The sequence below is a fragment of the Rattus norvegicus genome, chromosome 1 (assembly GCF_036323735.1).
Source record: "Rattus norvegicus strain BN/NHsdMcwi chromosome 1, GRCr8, whole genome shotgun sequence".
NCBI lineage: Eukaryota > Metazoa > Chordata > Mammalia > Rodentia > Muridae > Rattus > Rattus norvegicus.
Genome location: NC_086019.1, coordinates 236333762 through 236348808, shown reverse-complemented (window position 1 = coordinate 236348808; position 15047 = coordinate 236333762). Strand labels below are relative to the sequence as shown.

At 42.6% G+C, this 15047-nt stretch overlaps 1 long non-coding RNA gene across 3 annotated transcripts; it reads left to right on the top strand.

Moving 5' to 3' along the window:
* Positions 1–729: 729 nt before the first annotated feature.
* On the top strand, positions 730–9660 carry LOC134483986 (uncharacterized). 3 transcript variants are annotated; one of them, XR_010061242.1, is made up of 3 exons: positions 730–1025; positions 1223–1308; positions 9393–9660. It is a non-coding gene; the product is annotated as an uncharacterized LOC134483986 (long non-coding RNA). The 3 variants fall into 3 exon arrangements; XR_010061241.1 differs by having other exon boundaries at positions 731–1025; positions 1144–1308; XR_010061240.1 differs by having other exon boundaries at positions 751–1025; positions 1180–1308.
* The last annotated feature ends 5387 nt before the right edge of the window (positions 9661–15047 follow it).

The following is a 15047-nucleotide window of genomic DNA, read 5'->3' as shown; positions in this document are numbered from 1 at the left end:
AAAAACTATGGGGTTGGGGATTTAGCTCAGCCATAGAGCACTTGCCTAGCAAGCGCAAGGCCTGGGTTCGGTCCCCAGCTCCGAAAAAAAGAAAAAAGAAGAAAAAACAAAAACAAAAACAAAAACAAAAACTGTAAGATAAACTTAATACCGAGTGGCCAGACATTGTTTAACATTTTATATATTAGTTATTTTGCATGAGACAGTGATAATGTAACCACACACACAAACACACACATGCCCCTTTTGTCCTTAAACCTATCAGAAAGTTTGCCACCATATTACTTTTTGGTGGCCAAAGAAAAAAAAATTTCAAAGACAATTATCACATACTTTCATAAAAATATTTAAAGTACAATAAAAAGATGTCATGATCTTAGCATAAAGACATCATGAATTTACCAGACATTCCTTCACAGCTAGACTCTAAGGGTTTCTGGATTTGGATCTAACTACTTAGGTTCAAATCCTAACTCTGCCTCTCACAGGTTTTATCACCTTGAGAAGACAGAAAACAAAAACACCTGCCTCTTAGCAAGGCTCAACCAGCTACCATGGACCTTTGTGTGGAAAACTTGCAATAGATAGCAATAGATATTTTAGCATCTCCAAGAACTAGCTAGGAAAGTCGCATTTGTCATTCAGATAAATACAACAAAGGAGTGTGCCCTGAGACGGAAAAACTGGATTAATCTGATTCAGGTAACTCTGGAAGGGAGAATGGGGGGCAGTCACACAACAATGGGGGTGAAATGGACAATTAGAAGCTGAGGCGGAAGGGAAGAGTGACCATGACATCATCGTTCGGGAACACCAAATCAAATAGCAGGCTTCAGGGAATAGGAGGGGGTACACTGAACTGGGACACCGCTCAGCCTTCATGACTGTGCTTTGGCCTTGCTCTCAAAGGTCATGTGTTACAAAGTTAATCCTGAGGGCAACAGTGTAGTAAAGTGGTACTTTTAAGAAGTAACAAAGCCAGGAGGTTCTGCCTTTCTGAAAGGATTAGTATCCTTTTCACAAAAGTAAGTCGTTCTCCCTTTCCCTCACTTCCCCCACCATGGATTTTTCCACTCACTGTTCCCACCTCCCACCCCTTCCCTTCTCCTCTCTCCATGGTGTCCTCCCCCACCTATACCACAGCAGAGAGCCCTCAGTTGGTATATCCCTCCATCGTAGACAGCTCAGCCTCCAGAAGCACAAACAACAAATTTCTGTTCAGTATGAATTACCCAGGTGAAGTAGCAGAAAGAGGAAGATGTCAAACTCCAGTCATGGAGGAGAGGTCGTGCTGTGCCACGTAAACAGGTAAGTGGTCTTCCTTACAAGCCGTGAGGGGCTTTGAATTGTGCAGAAGGTGCTCCTCCTACTTCTTGTCATGTGTGGCCAGACCGATTAACAATTTGTTGCTTGTTGTTCCCGTTTGCCCTGTTTTGTGGATGAGCTGACTGTAGCTAATATACAGCCCATACAAGTCTGAACCCAACGACTCCTGAAGTCTCTACTCTGTTCTATAAGTACACTCCTCTTGTACTTAATGCCCTTGGGATATCTCTTTTTAAACAAGTTTCTAAATGCTTTCTTTAGATTTCTATGCTGATCCTGTGGATAGGTGATAAAGAGTTCATAGGCCAGCACTGATGAACTGGCCTGTCTCCATCTTGGTCTTGAACGCCATTTGTATACTGAAGACAAACTAGCCTCATTCCTGTTTATGATTACCTCTGTTTCTCAAGGATTGGGCTATGACCCACCTGTAATATTAACTACACATGGTTCTGTACTGCCTGTTCCAGGAAACAACAACTTTGCCTTTGTTCCATGTCATGACCATCTTGCCACAACTCTACCTTTATTTCAAATGGTTATTATAACCACCTGTTGTTATGACTACCTTGTTGTTACCACCTTGTTATGCTTTTCGTTCTGTTTTGGTCTGTTAAATCCTCCATTTGGAAACACCCTAACCCTGAGCTATAAAAACCTTGGCCATGGTGATTTGAGTCAGCGGTCTTTCTACTGGCGTCTTCAGGTTTAACAACACTCGTCTGTGGACTAAACTACAAATAACTACATCTATGGAGAGCCTTAAGCCAAATAAGTATTTCAGGCAGAAGAAATAGGAAAATCATGACATTTAGAGTTATGCTAAGCTCTGACACACTATGACTAACTAAACATTTGTTTAAGTTAGAAAAGTATAGCATACAACATTGGCTTTTTCCCCCCACCAGCCACATTCTTCAAAAATTTGAAACTTTACATATTTTGAAATGTAAATTTATTCACTTGAATTATTTCTGCTTATAATTCCTTCACAAAATTTGATTTAAAACAACAACAACAACAACAACAAGTGGCCAGCAAGATGGTTCAGTGGCTAAAGGCCCTGGCTAGGAACCTTAGTTTGATCCCGATAGAATAAATGTTAATGTAAATGTAAAAACAACTCTAAAATGAACAGAGAGGAAAAGTGAATGTTTCCACAGACTTTGAGGAGTAGGAAGCAATTGGAAGTCTCAGAGCTCAGGAATCCCATGGAGATCGTAGGAGTCAGAGTGGGTAGAGGACATCAGTAGAACAAGTCCTCTGAATCAACTAAGCGAGGCATATAGGCCCTCACACAGACTGAAGCAGCAAGCACAAAGCTGACACGGCTGCACCAGGTCCTCCGTGTGTACATTATAGCTTTTAGCTCGGTATTTTATGAGATTCCTGACTGTGAGAATGAGTGGGTCTCTGACTCTTGTGTCTGCTCTTGGGACTCTTCCTCCCGTGGTCTTCAACTTCATTATGATATCTTCTTGTATTTTATTTTTGCCATGTTTGGTTGTTATCTCTTAGGATCCTGTTCTTTTTTTAGATGAGGGACAAAAAGAGAATGGATCCTGAGGAAATGGGAGGTGGGGAGGAACTTGAATGAAGAAAAGAAAGAGGAGGAACTGGTTAATCCTAGGTATGGTGGAAGAGGTTTATTGTAGATATGGGAGAGAAAACATACGGAGGCAGAGACATCTGGGAGAGTCCATGTGAACTTGACCCTGAGTCAGGCTGTGTGAGGAGAGAGGGGAGAACCAGGAGACCAAGAAGCCAAAAGGGAAAAAAAGGTAAAATTCCCTGGGCTGGAGAAGATTGTGGTAGGAGATCTATGCCAGCCATATCCTGTAATAACAGGTAGAGATTAAGGGGTACCAAGAGAACCTGGTGGTCAACTCTGCTTTGATATGCTAAACAGGTGCCTTAGTTAGCCATTTGTCCCAGGATTGAGACCTAATAGGACTGAGAATAGAGGGAGGAGAAACTATACTCAGGATATATTCAGTGAGAGAAGAATCTCTATAACAGGGGGAGTGAAAAGAAACACAAGATATATAATGGTTTTATATATATACACTAAGCCTTACATACACACATATTGGTTTCCCCAAAGAACTCTAGGATGCCCAAAATTAAAATAAGCAAATGTGTGGCACTCCACTTTTGTGTGAAGCCAATTCATGGACAGAAAGCTGAGAAGCTCACAAAAGCCAGCACTGTACAGCTGTCAACCTAGGTGTTCTGATACATGCAGCTAAAACTCCTAACGGACAAGAGGGAATAGTTATCAAATCCTTTTATCCACCAATGATAGTGGCTTTTATCCAAAGTCAGATATGAGATTAACTTCCTGAGGATAGATCACCAAAGAATGAGACATTGCCAAAGCAAAGCTGTGGCTAGCCCCTCTACAGGAAGAACAGCCTTTCCATCAGATCAATCCATACTCTCAACCCAAAAGATACACAGTCACCCAGTTAGTGCAGGGTCGTCATTAGAGAACTGCAAATTATTAAAGTCCCAATGAAATGCCACTTTACACGCATAGGAGTTGCAACAGTGGTATATAAACACAAAGATATCTTTACAAGAAATAAGTATGGTGAAGATGCACAGAAACCAGCCCTGTGTCTTGTTGTGGCTGTAAAATATAGAATCACTGGAAATCAGCAAGGCGGCCCCTTAAGAAGTTAAACTCAGAATTACTCATGAGCTGAAAATGTAACACTGAGTCTTTACCCAAAAGAAATGAGAGCTGTGTCTTATACAGACACCTGAGCATAAATGTTCATGGTAATATTTTCCGTAAGAGCCAAAGGTCAACCAAAAAGTCCATCGACAGATGAACGGATAGATAAAATGTGTGAACATACAACAGAATATCATTCATTCATTGGTTAAGTGTTCAGGGTTTCGTTGGATAGCCTGGGCAGGCCTTCAACTCTCCCTTCTCTTGTCTCATCTCTACAAGGGCTGTGACTGTGGGTATGTATCTCCCAGACCAAGATTCAGCTTTTACAAAGAATGAAATTGTGATATGTGCTACAGCATGGATTAACAGTTATTATAATCTGTGAAATAATCCAGACACAGAAAGACAGATATTATACTGTTGAACTGATAGAAGGCACTCAATGAACAGACACCTTTACAGACACAGGAGTAGGACAGAGAATGCCAGCGGCTCGGAGATATTAAAGCTCAAGAGTACAATATCTGAGATAGATGTTGACAATAATCACACGGCATGGCGACTGTGCGTGTTATCAATTTATTGCACACTTAAAACGTTAACTTCTTTATTACCACACTGAAACAAGCAAGCAAGCACACAAATATTGGAGCAAGAGTCTTGCAGCCATTGTCATGGCAAGAGGGCTTCCTGACAGAACAACAGGAAACACTCTAGTTACCACCGCGGTACCACAGAGAAAATATAAATTATAATGAACAGACCCAGAGACTGGGTTATGTCAAAGAACAAACGGGATAATGTGCAAATGAGTACATGGAAATCAAACTCATCACTGACAAAATTAAAAGCTCGCTGTTGATCTGAAGAGCTAAGTGAAGACAGCTAAAAAGTGAACCAGGGAGCTGGCAGACCAAGCAAAGGAGTTTTCCAGGGAGCAACACAAACAACAAGATGTAGAGGCATAATGGAAAAGATTCAAGATGTGACAGCCACAGCCACAGCTAGGCTGTTGGAATAACAGGGCTACAGAGAGACAGTATCAAGGGCATTTCCTGAGTGGAGACTCAGCTCTTCAAATTAAAGGAAAGGCACACAGAGACCACTTATGAGGGAAAATACAGTTAGACCCACTTAGGACAGGGACCTGAATTCTAAGAAAAAGAGAAATCTGAGAGTATCCAGCATGGGACTGGGGGAGGAATACTTTCAAAGGGATGAGAACAAAATTAACACCAGGATTTTCATCGTAGATGAATGACAGAGGACAGTGAAGTATTTTGACAGTCCTGAGAAAAATAATTTTGAGCCCATAATCCTTTATTTAGCTAACCATCATTCAAGCCTATGGGCAAAATTAAACTATGTTTAGATAATTAGGGCCTTGAAAAGTTTACAGAATGAACTTAGACTAAAATAATTGCCTGCAGACAAAAAGAAAAAGGATTCAAGATTAATTTATAAGTGTTTAGTTACTTCTCAGCCATTGTTAATAATGTACTCGTAAAGTCTAACGTCAGTGCCTCTTAAGAAAAAAAGGGTTTAATCCCTAGGTCCCCCTCAGAGTGGAGCCTTCAGACTCAGGCCACCAGACAAGCTTCAGGGGAAGATAACTTGGCGACATCTGTTTCTTTAGATGGTTCTCATCTAAATACCTAACTACCTGAGGACAGGAAGCTGGATCTTTTTATCTTAGTCACTCCTATTGCTGTGAAGAGACACCATGACCAAGGAAACTGTTATAAAAGGAAGCATTTAAAGGAGGCTGGCTTACAGTTTCAAAGAGTGAGTCCATTATCATCATGGCTGGAAGCAGTGAAGCATGGTGCTGGACCAGTCTCTGAGAGTGTTACATCTTGGTCCACAGGCAATGGGCAGGAGAGAGAGAGAGAGAGAGAGAGAGAGAGAGAGAGAGAGAGAGAGAGAGAGAGAGAGAGAGAGAGAGAGGAGAGAGAGACAGACAGACACAGACACAGACACAGACACAGACACAGACACAGACACAGACACAGACACAGACACAGACACAGACACAGACACAGACACAGACACAGACACAGACACAGACACAGAGAGATAGACAGAGAAACAGAGACAGACACCAGGTCTGAATCTGCTGTATGCTTTTGAAACCTTAAAGCCTACTCCCAGTGACACCCTTCCTCCAACAAGGCCATACTTCCTAATACTTTCCAAACAGTTCAACAAGCATGCAAACACATGAGCCTGTGGGGCCACTTTCATTCAAACCACCACACTTCCAGTTTGCACAGCTCTGAAGATAGGAATAACAGAGAGTGAGACAAACAGGAAGAATTTGAGGCAAAGGTCTTTAAATGGGAAGAGAGAGGCTGTTTTCTATTTGCAAACTCACTGCTAATGGGCTAAACATTTCTAAATGTTTCCTGCAGCCAAATGTGGAGTCACATATGGAACTTAAATATGTGAATATTTAAATGATAAACACTTCTGTTTACATGCAAATTGAAAACAACTAAGCAAAATACAAGAAAAAATCATCATAGCAACAAAGGGGTATTTGTGTGTGTGTGGTGTACATGCTTGTGTGTATGTCCGAGCACGTACTATACACACACACACACACACACACACACACACACACACACACACACACACACACACACTTCTCAGCACTAGGATTATAGGAGAGAGGCAAAGAACAGACATCTGAGACCAGTCTGACTTTAAAAAAAGTCTAAGTTTCTCACATTGCTTTTGATTATTCTGTTTCCTTTTTCGGTAACAGTTTGCCCCGTCCGCTATTCTTTGTTTTCTTAGATGTGTAATTCAGTGGTTTTTAATATATTCATAGTTACGCAATTTCACCACCATTTTAGAACATTCTTGTCACAACCCCAAAATAAATCCTGTACCACAAAATCATCCCTGTTCACTGGGTAGCTCTGATGTTGATCGATGAGGATGCTGCTTGGTGATGCAGAACTACAAATAATGTGATTTTTCTGTGTCTGTCACTCCCTCAGCATGATTGATGGGGTCATTTCATAAAAACCAATTGTTTGGTTACCCTAAATTCAGTTTGAATAAAAAAGGCAGACTACCCCCTACCCCATCTCTCTGTCTCTTTCTTCTCTCTCTATCTCTCTCTCTGTCTCCCTCCCTCCCTCCCTCCCTCCCTCCCTCCCTCTCTCTTTCTTTCTTTCCTGTTCTATTCCTTTCATTTGAGCCAGTATCTCTTGTAGAACAAATTAGCCCCCAGTTCTCTATGTGGCCCTGAAGGTGGCCTTGATTCACAGTCCTCTTGTCTCTTCCTCCCACACTGGTGTTACAGATGAGCGCCTGTATCCCACTAAGATCTCTTTACTTATTAAAGGTAAACTGGGACTGCTGATGGCACAGCAGGTAATGTTGCTTGCCACAAAACATAGGCCCCCCATGTTAGGAGAGAACAGACACCTGCAAATTGTCCTCTGATCTCCACATCTAAGCCATGTTAGCATTCCTTCTAGGCTCTGCCCCACAGTTACCTGGCAACAGCCAGCTGTGCCTGACTCAGTACAAAAGGGGCTGCGTGCCCCCTCCTCTCTCTTTTGTTCTTGCCCTCTTGCTCTCTTACCCTCTCCTACTCTGTCCCTTCTCTCCCCATTCCCCTCCCTACTCCTCTATTCTTCTCTCTCTCTCTCTCTCTCTCTCTCTCTCTCTCTCTCTCTCTCTCTCTCTCTCTCTCTCTCTCTCTCTCTCTCTCTCTCCTACATCCTCAACTCCCTTCCCCATGCCCTAAATAAACTCTGTGTTATACCATCATGGAGCTGGCACCTCAAGGGGAAGGGATACGTCAGCATGGGCCCCCTGGAGGCACCCTTGTGCCTCTACCAAACATATCCTTGGCTTCTTTTTCTTTTTTATAAAACACAACACAAGAAGCCATGGTTCACAAGCACCCATGTACACACACACACACACACACACACATTCACACACTCACACACACTCACACACACTCACACACACTCACACACACTCTCACATACACACACACACATTCACACACTCACACACACACTCACACACTCACACACTCACGCTCACACACACACACTCTCACATACTCACACATACTCACACACTCACACTCACACACTCTCACATACTCACACACACACTCACACACACACTCACACACACTCTCACATACACACACTCACACACACACTCACACTCACACACACTCACACACTCACACACTCACACACTCACACACTCACACTCACACACACTCACACAATCTCACACACTCACACACTCACTCACACACACTCTCACACACTCACACACACTCTCACATACTCACACACACACTCACACACTCACACACACTCACACACTCACACACAGACACTCACAACTCACATACACACTCACACACACACTCACACTCACACACACTCACACACTCACACACAGACACTCACAACTCACATACACACTCACACACTCACATACACACTCACACACACACACACTCACACACACTCACTCACACACTCACACACTCACACACATACTCACACAAACTCACACACGCTCACACACTCACACTCACACACACTCACACTCACACACACTCACACAATCTCACATACTCACACACACTCACACAAACTCACACACACACTCACACACTCACTCACACTCACACACACTCACACAATCTCACACACACACTCACACACACACACTCACATACTCTCACACACTCACACACACACTCAACACACACTCTCACATACTCACACACACACTCACACTCACTCACACACACTCACACTCACACACACTCACACACTCTCACATACTCACACACACTCACACACTCACACACACTCACACACACTCACATACACACATACTCACACACATACTCACACACTCACATACTCACACACACTCACACACTCACACACACTCACACACTCACACACTCACACACACTCACACACACTCACACACACTCTCACACACTCACACACTCACACACTCACACACACTCACACACATACTCACACACATACTCACACACACTCACACACTCACTCACACAATCTCACACACTCACACACACTCACACACTCACACACACTCACACACTCACACACTCACACACTCACACAATCTCACCCACTCACACACTCACACACTCACTCACACACACTCACACACTCACACACTCACACACTCACACACTCACACACTCACACACACTCACACACACAATGTATGTATGTACTGTTGCTTTAGCTATCATCAGTGGTAACTAACGAGGTTTACTGTGCTTTAGAACGTTTTCTGCATGTGACATGAGTCAATCCATTACAATTACGGTCTTTTTTCACTGTTGCAGGTTCATCTCGTGCACCACCTGCCTGGAAACTGTAGTCAACTGCTTCCATAAAGAACCTACTTTCCTGTTAGTTGAAAATAGAAACTGTGGTACTTACACTTGGGTGCTCACTGCTGGTGTGTGAGTCAAGCAGACACAACGAGAAAGTACACCCTGCCTGGTGAAGGCAGAAGACAAAATCAGAGTGATATTTCCATCTGAAAGGTTTTTATTCTGAATAATAAAATCACTTCATTCTAATTAAGTCAAATAAAAATATCGCACAGACAGCCTAAGGCGGCCACTCAAACACTTGCCGAGTCCCGAACACTGTGTGTCTCGGTGAACATTCAGTTAGGGTAGTCATCTGGAAGCTGAGAAGCTTAGCTTAGGGTTTTACTTTTTCCTTATCAACTACGTCTTTATATATCAGATGACCCAAAATTAAGGAAAAGACTATGACAGAGTTACTAGAAAAACAATTGGCTCTGTATGTTTTCATGGCTCTGCCATCATTCTGTCCCGTCACACAAGACTATCCTCTCTTGGTTTCCTTTCTAAATGACATGCTGTACGCTCACCTAGAGCTGCTCTTACATAAGCATGGACACATTATAGTTTAGGATCTGCATCTAAGGGAGAACACACGTTTTCTTTTCCTTCTGAGTTTTTGTGACATTGCTTAACATTCCATCTTCCAAGTCCACATATCTTCCTGCAATTTCCGTGGATTAATTTTTGTTTACGGCTGAATAATATTCCACCTTTGAAGGTACTGCATTTTTGATCCATTCATCAGCTGGTAGACATGTAAGTTGGTTCTTATCACAGAAGAGCTATAAGCATGGATGTATAGGTCGCTCTCAAGTAGGATATTAAGTTCCCTGGATGTGTGCCCAGGAGCATAGTTGCTGGGTCACACGAGAGTTCTATTTTTAAACTTTTGAGGACCCTCCAGATCTCCATAATAGCTGTATTAATTTACCCTGTATTCGGGGATGGTATCCACTTGAAATAGGATGAGGTTGAAATGCAAAGACACTTCAATTTGCACTGCCCAGTGACAGAAATGTTGGACGCTTTAAAATGGTGACTGTCATTCTTGCTTCCCCTTTTGGCAGTTATCTGTTCATTTCCTTGATTGCCAGTTTTCTCTCCTCTGTATTTGAGTGCTGTAATTGTTTGTGAATTCTGCAGTTTAGCTCCTGTCAGAAGTGGACCTGGTACGGATTTTCTCTCATTCTTGGGGCTGTTTGTTCTGTTCACAGTTCCTTTGTTATACAGACACCTTTTAACTTCGTGTAGTTTACTGATTCTTGGGGCTAGTTCTTGTGCTACGGGTGTTCTATTCAGAATGCTCCTGCCTACCCCAAGGTTTTAAAGAGATGTCCTGTGTTTTCCTCTAGCACTTTCAGTTTAAACATTTTCTTAAGATCTATTTTGTTTTATGCATATGAGTGTTTTGCCTGCCTGCATATATGTGTACCATGTGCATATCTGATGCCTGTGGAAGGGAAAGTAGAACATCAGTTCTTCTGGACCTCAAGTTACACATGGTTCTGGGGTTTTACTGCTGTGAAGAGAGAACACGACCAAAGCAATTCTCACAAAGGAAAACATTTAATTGCGTCTGGCTTACAGTTTCAGAGACTTAGTCCGTTATCATAATGACAGTGGTCCAGGCAGACATGCTGCTGGGAAAGGAGCTGAGAGTTCTACACCTTGATCTGCAGGCAGCAGAAGGAAACTGTGTGCCACACTGGTTATAGCTTGAGCATAAGAGACCGCAAAACCCAACCCCATAGTGACGCACTTCCTCCAACAAGACCACACCCACTCCAATAAGGCCACACCTCCCAATAGTGCCACTCCCTCCAAACCAAGCATCTAAACATGAGAGTTTATGGGAGCCATGCCTACTCAAACTACCACAACTGAAATAAAAATTCAGCATGGAAATTGTCAGCTAGAGTCTTTTAAATGCTTGAACTTGCAATAAAAGACAAACTATGGAGCTCAGTGTTCTCAGAGCCTTATCCACTTCCTACTGAGTATCATCTGATGTGGCACTATGTTCCACAGGCCATTTTCCTATGAGTGTATGCTCTACATTGAACAGATCCCTCTACCCTACTCAACCTCCCCTCCCATTCCCCTAGAGAGTTCCATTTCTACTTTCATGTCTATCAGCATATGGAATTTTACATAGTGTGGTGGTTTGAATAAGAATGACTCCCAATGAAAGTGGTATTAATAGTAGGTGTGGCCTTGTTGGAGGAAGTACATCACTAGGGGGTGGGCTTTGAGGTCCCAGAAGCTCAAGCTAGGCCTAGTGTCTCAGTCTCTTTCTGCGGCCCGCAGATCAAGCTGTAGAACTCCCAGCTTCTCCTCCAGCACTGTGTGTGCCTGCATGCACCATGCTTCCCGCTATGACATTTGAACTGTTCACTGATGGAATGTTTCCCTTTGTAAGAGTTGCCTCGATCATGGTGCCTTTTCCCAGGAATAAAACCCTAACTAAGATGAGTAGCCTTATAACTCTAGGATCTTCGATGAGAGAAAATGTGATATTTTTCTTTCTGAGGCTGCCTTAGCACCTCATATGCTCATCTCCAGCTGCATCCATTTCCCTACGGATATATTTATGGCTAAAAAAAAAAAAAATCCATCGATTATCCACAGATTTAGCCATGCTTTCTTTTTCCATTCCTTCATCATTAAACATCTAGGTTGGCTCCAGAAGTTTGCTATCATGACAAGAGTTACCATCCGCGGAGTGCTAGTGTCTCTGTGCTCTGTGTGCTTGAGGTGCTCAAGGCTTTGTCTTCTCTGTGCACGCTACGTGTGATGGAGGGGCACATAGAGAGGGGTCTCTGGAGCTTAGTGGCTGCTGGCCTAGCAAAATCTGTGAGTTCCAGGTTCACGGTGAGAACTTGTCTCAGAAAGTGAGGGGGAGATGACTGACAAAGACACGTGATATCAACCTCCTGGCATCTCTTTTTTTTATTTTTTTTATTTTTTTTTTATTAACTTGAGTATTTCTTATATACATTTCGAGTGTTATTCCCTTTCCCGGTATCCGGGCAAACATCCCCCTCCCCCCTCCCCTTCCTTATGGGTGTTCCCCTCCCAACCCTCCCCCCATTGCCGCCCTCCCCCCAACAGTCTAGTTCACTGGGGGTTCAGTCTTAGCAGGACCCAGGGCTTCCCCTTCCACTGGTGCTCTTACTAGGATATTCATTGCTACCTATGAGGTCAGAGTCCAGGGTCAGTCCATGTATAGTCTTTAGGTAGTGGCTTAGTCCCTGGAAGCTCTGGTTGCTTGGCATTGTTGTACATATGGGGTCTCGAGCCCCTTCAAGCTCTTCCAGTTCTTTCTCTGATTCCTTCAACGGGGGTCCTATTCTCAGTTCAGTGGTTTGCTGCTGGCATTCACCTCTGTATTTGCTGTATTCTGGCTGTGTCTCTCAGGAGCGATCTACATCCGGCTCCTGTCGGTCTGCACTTCTTTGCTTCATCCATCTTGTCTAATTGGGTGGCTGTATATGTATGGGCCACATGTGGGGCAGGCTCTGAATGGGTGTTCCTTCAGTCTCTGTTTTAATCTTTGCCTCTCTCTTCCCTGCCAAGGGTATTCTTGTTCCCCTTTTAAAGAAGGAGTGAAGCATTCACATTTTGATCATCCGTCTTGAGTTTCATTTGTTCTAGGCATCTAGGGTAATTCAAGCATTTGGGCTAATAGCCACTTATCAATGAGTGCATACCATGTATGTCTTTCTGTGATTGGGTTAGCTCACTCAGGATGATATTTTCCAGTTCCAACCATTTGCCTACGAATTTCATAAAGTCGTTGTTTTTGATAGCTAATATTCCATTGTGTAGATGTACCACATTTTCTGTATCCATTCCTCTGTTGAAGAGGATCTGGGTTCTTTCCAGCTTCTGGCTATTATAAATAAGGCTGCAATGAACATAGTGGAGCACGTGTCTTTTTTATATGTTGGGGCATCTTTTGGGTATATGCCCAAGAGAGGTATAGCTGGATCCTCAGGCAGTTCAATGTCCAATTTTCTGAGGATCCTCCAGACTGATTTCCAGAATGGTTGTACCAGTATGCAATCCCACCAACAATGGAGGAGTGTTCCTCTTTCTCCACATCCTCGCCAGCATCTGCTGTCACCTGAGTTTTTGATCTTAGCCATTCTCACTGGTGTGAGGTGAAATCTCAGGGTTGTTTTGATTTGCATTTCCCTTATGACTAAAGATGTTGAACATTTCTTTAGGTGCTTCTCAGTCATTCAATATTCTTCAGCTGTGAATTCTTTGTTTAGCTCTGAACCCCATTTTTAATAGGGTTATTTGTCTCTCTGCAGTCTAACTTCATGAGTTCTTTGTATATTTTGGATATTAACCCTCTCTCTGTTGTAGGATTGGTAAAGATCTTTTCCCAATCTGTTGGTTGCCGTTTTGTCCTAGCAACAGTGTCCTTTTCCTTACAGAAGCTTTATAGTTTTATGAGATCCCATTTGTCGATTCTTGATCTTAGAGCATAAGCCATTGGTGTTTTGTTCAGGAAATTTTCTCCAGTGCCCATGTGTTCAAGATGCTTCCCCACTTTTTCTTCTATTAGTTTGAGTGTATCTGGTTTGATGTGGAGGTCCTTGATCCACTTGGACTTAAGCTTTGTACAGGGTGATAAGAATGGATCGATCTGCATTCTTCTACATGCTGACCTCCAGTTGAACCAGCACCATTTGCTGAAAATGCTATCTTTTTTCCATTGGATGGTTTTGGCTCCTTTGTCAAAAGTCAAGTGACCATAGGTGTGTGGGTTCATTTCTGGGTCTTCAATTCTGTTCCATTGGTCTATCTGTCTGTCTCTGTACCAATACCATGCAGTTTTTATCACTATTGCTCTGTAATACTGCTTGAGTTCAGGGATAGTGATTCCCCCTGAAGTCCTTTTATTGTTGAGGATAGCTTTAGCTATCCTGGGTTTTTTGTTATTCCAGATGAATTTGCAAATTGTTCTGTCTAACTCTTTGAAGAATTGGATTGGTATTTTGATGGGGATTGCATTGAATCTGTAGATCGCTTTTGGTAAAATGGCCATTTCTACTATATTAATCCTGCCAATCCATGAGCATGGGAGATCTTTCCATCTTCTGAGGTCTTCTTCAATTTCCTTCTTCAGTGTCTTGAAGTTCTTATTGTACAGATCTTTTACTTGCTTTGTTAAAGTCACACCGAGGTACTTTATATTATTTGGGTCTATTATGAAGGGTGTCGTTTCCCTAATTTCTTTCTCGGCTTGTTTCTCTTTTGTATAGAGGAAGGCAACTGATTTATTTGAGTTAATTTTGTACCCAGCCACTTTGCTGAAGTTGTTTATCAGCTTTAGTAGTTCTCTGGTGGAACTTTTGGGATCACTTAAATATACTATCATATCATCTGCAAATAGTGATATTTTGACTTCTTCTTTTCCGATCTGTATCCCCTTGACCTCCTTTTGTTGTCTGATTGCTCTGGCTAGAACTTCAAGAACTATATTGAATAAGTAGGGAGAGAGTGGGCAGCCTTGTCTAGTCCCTGATTTTAGTGGGATTGCTTCAAGTTTCTCTCCATTTAGTTTAATGTTAGCAACTGGTTTGCTGTATATGGCTTTTACTATGTTCA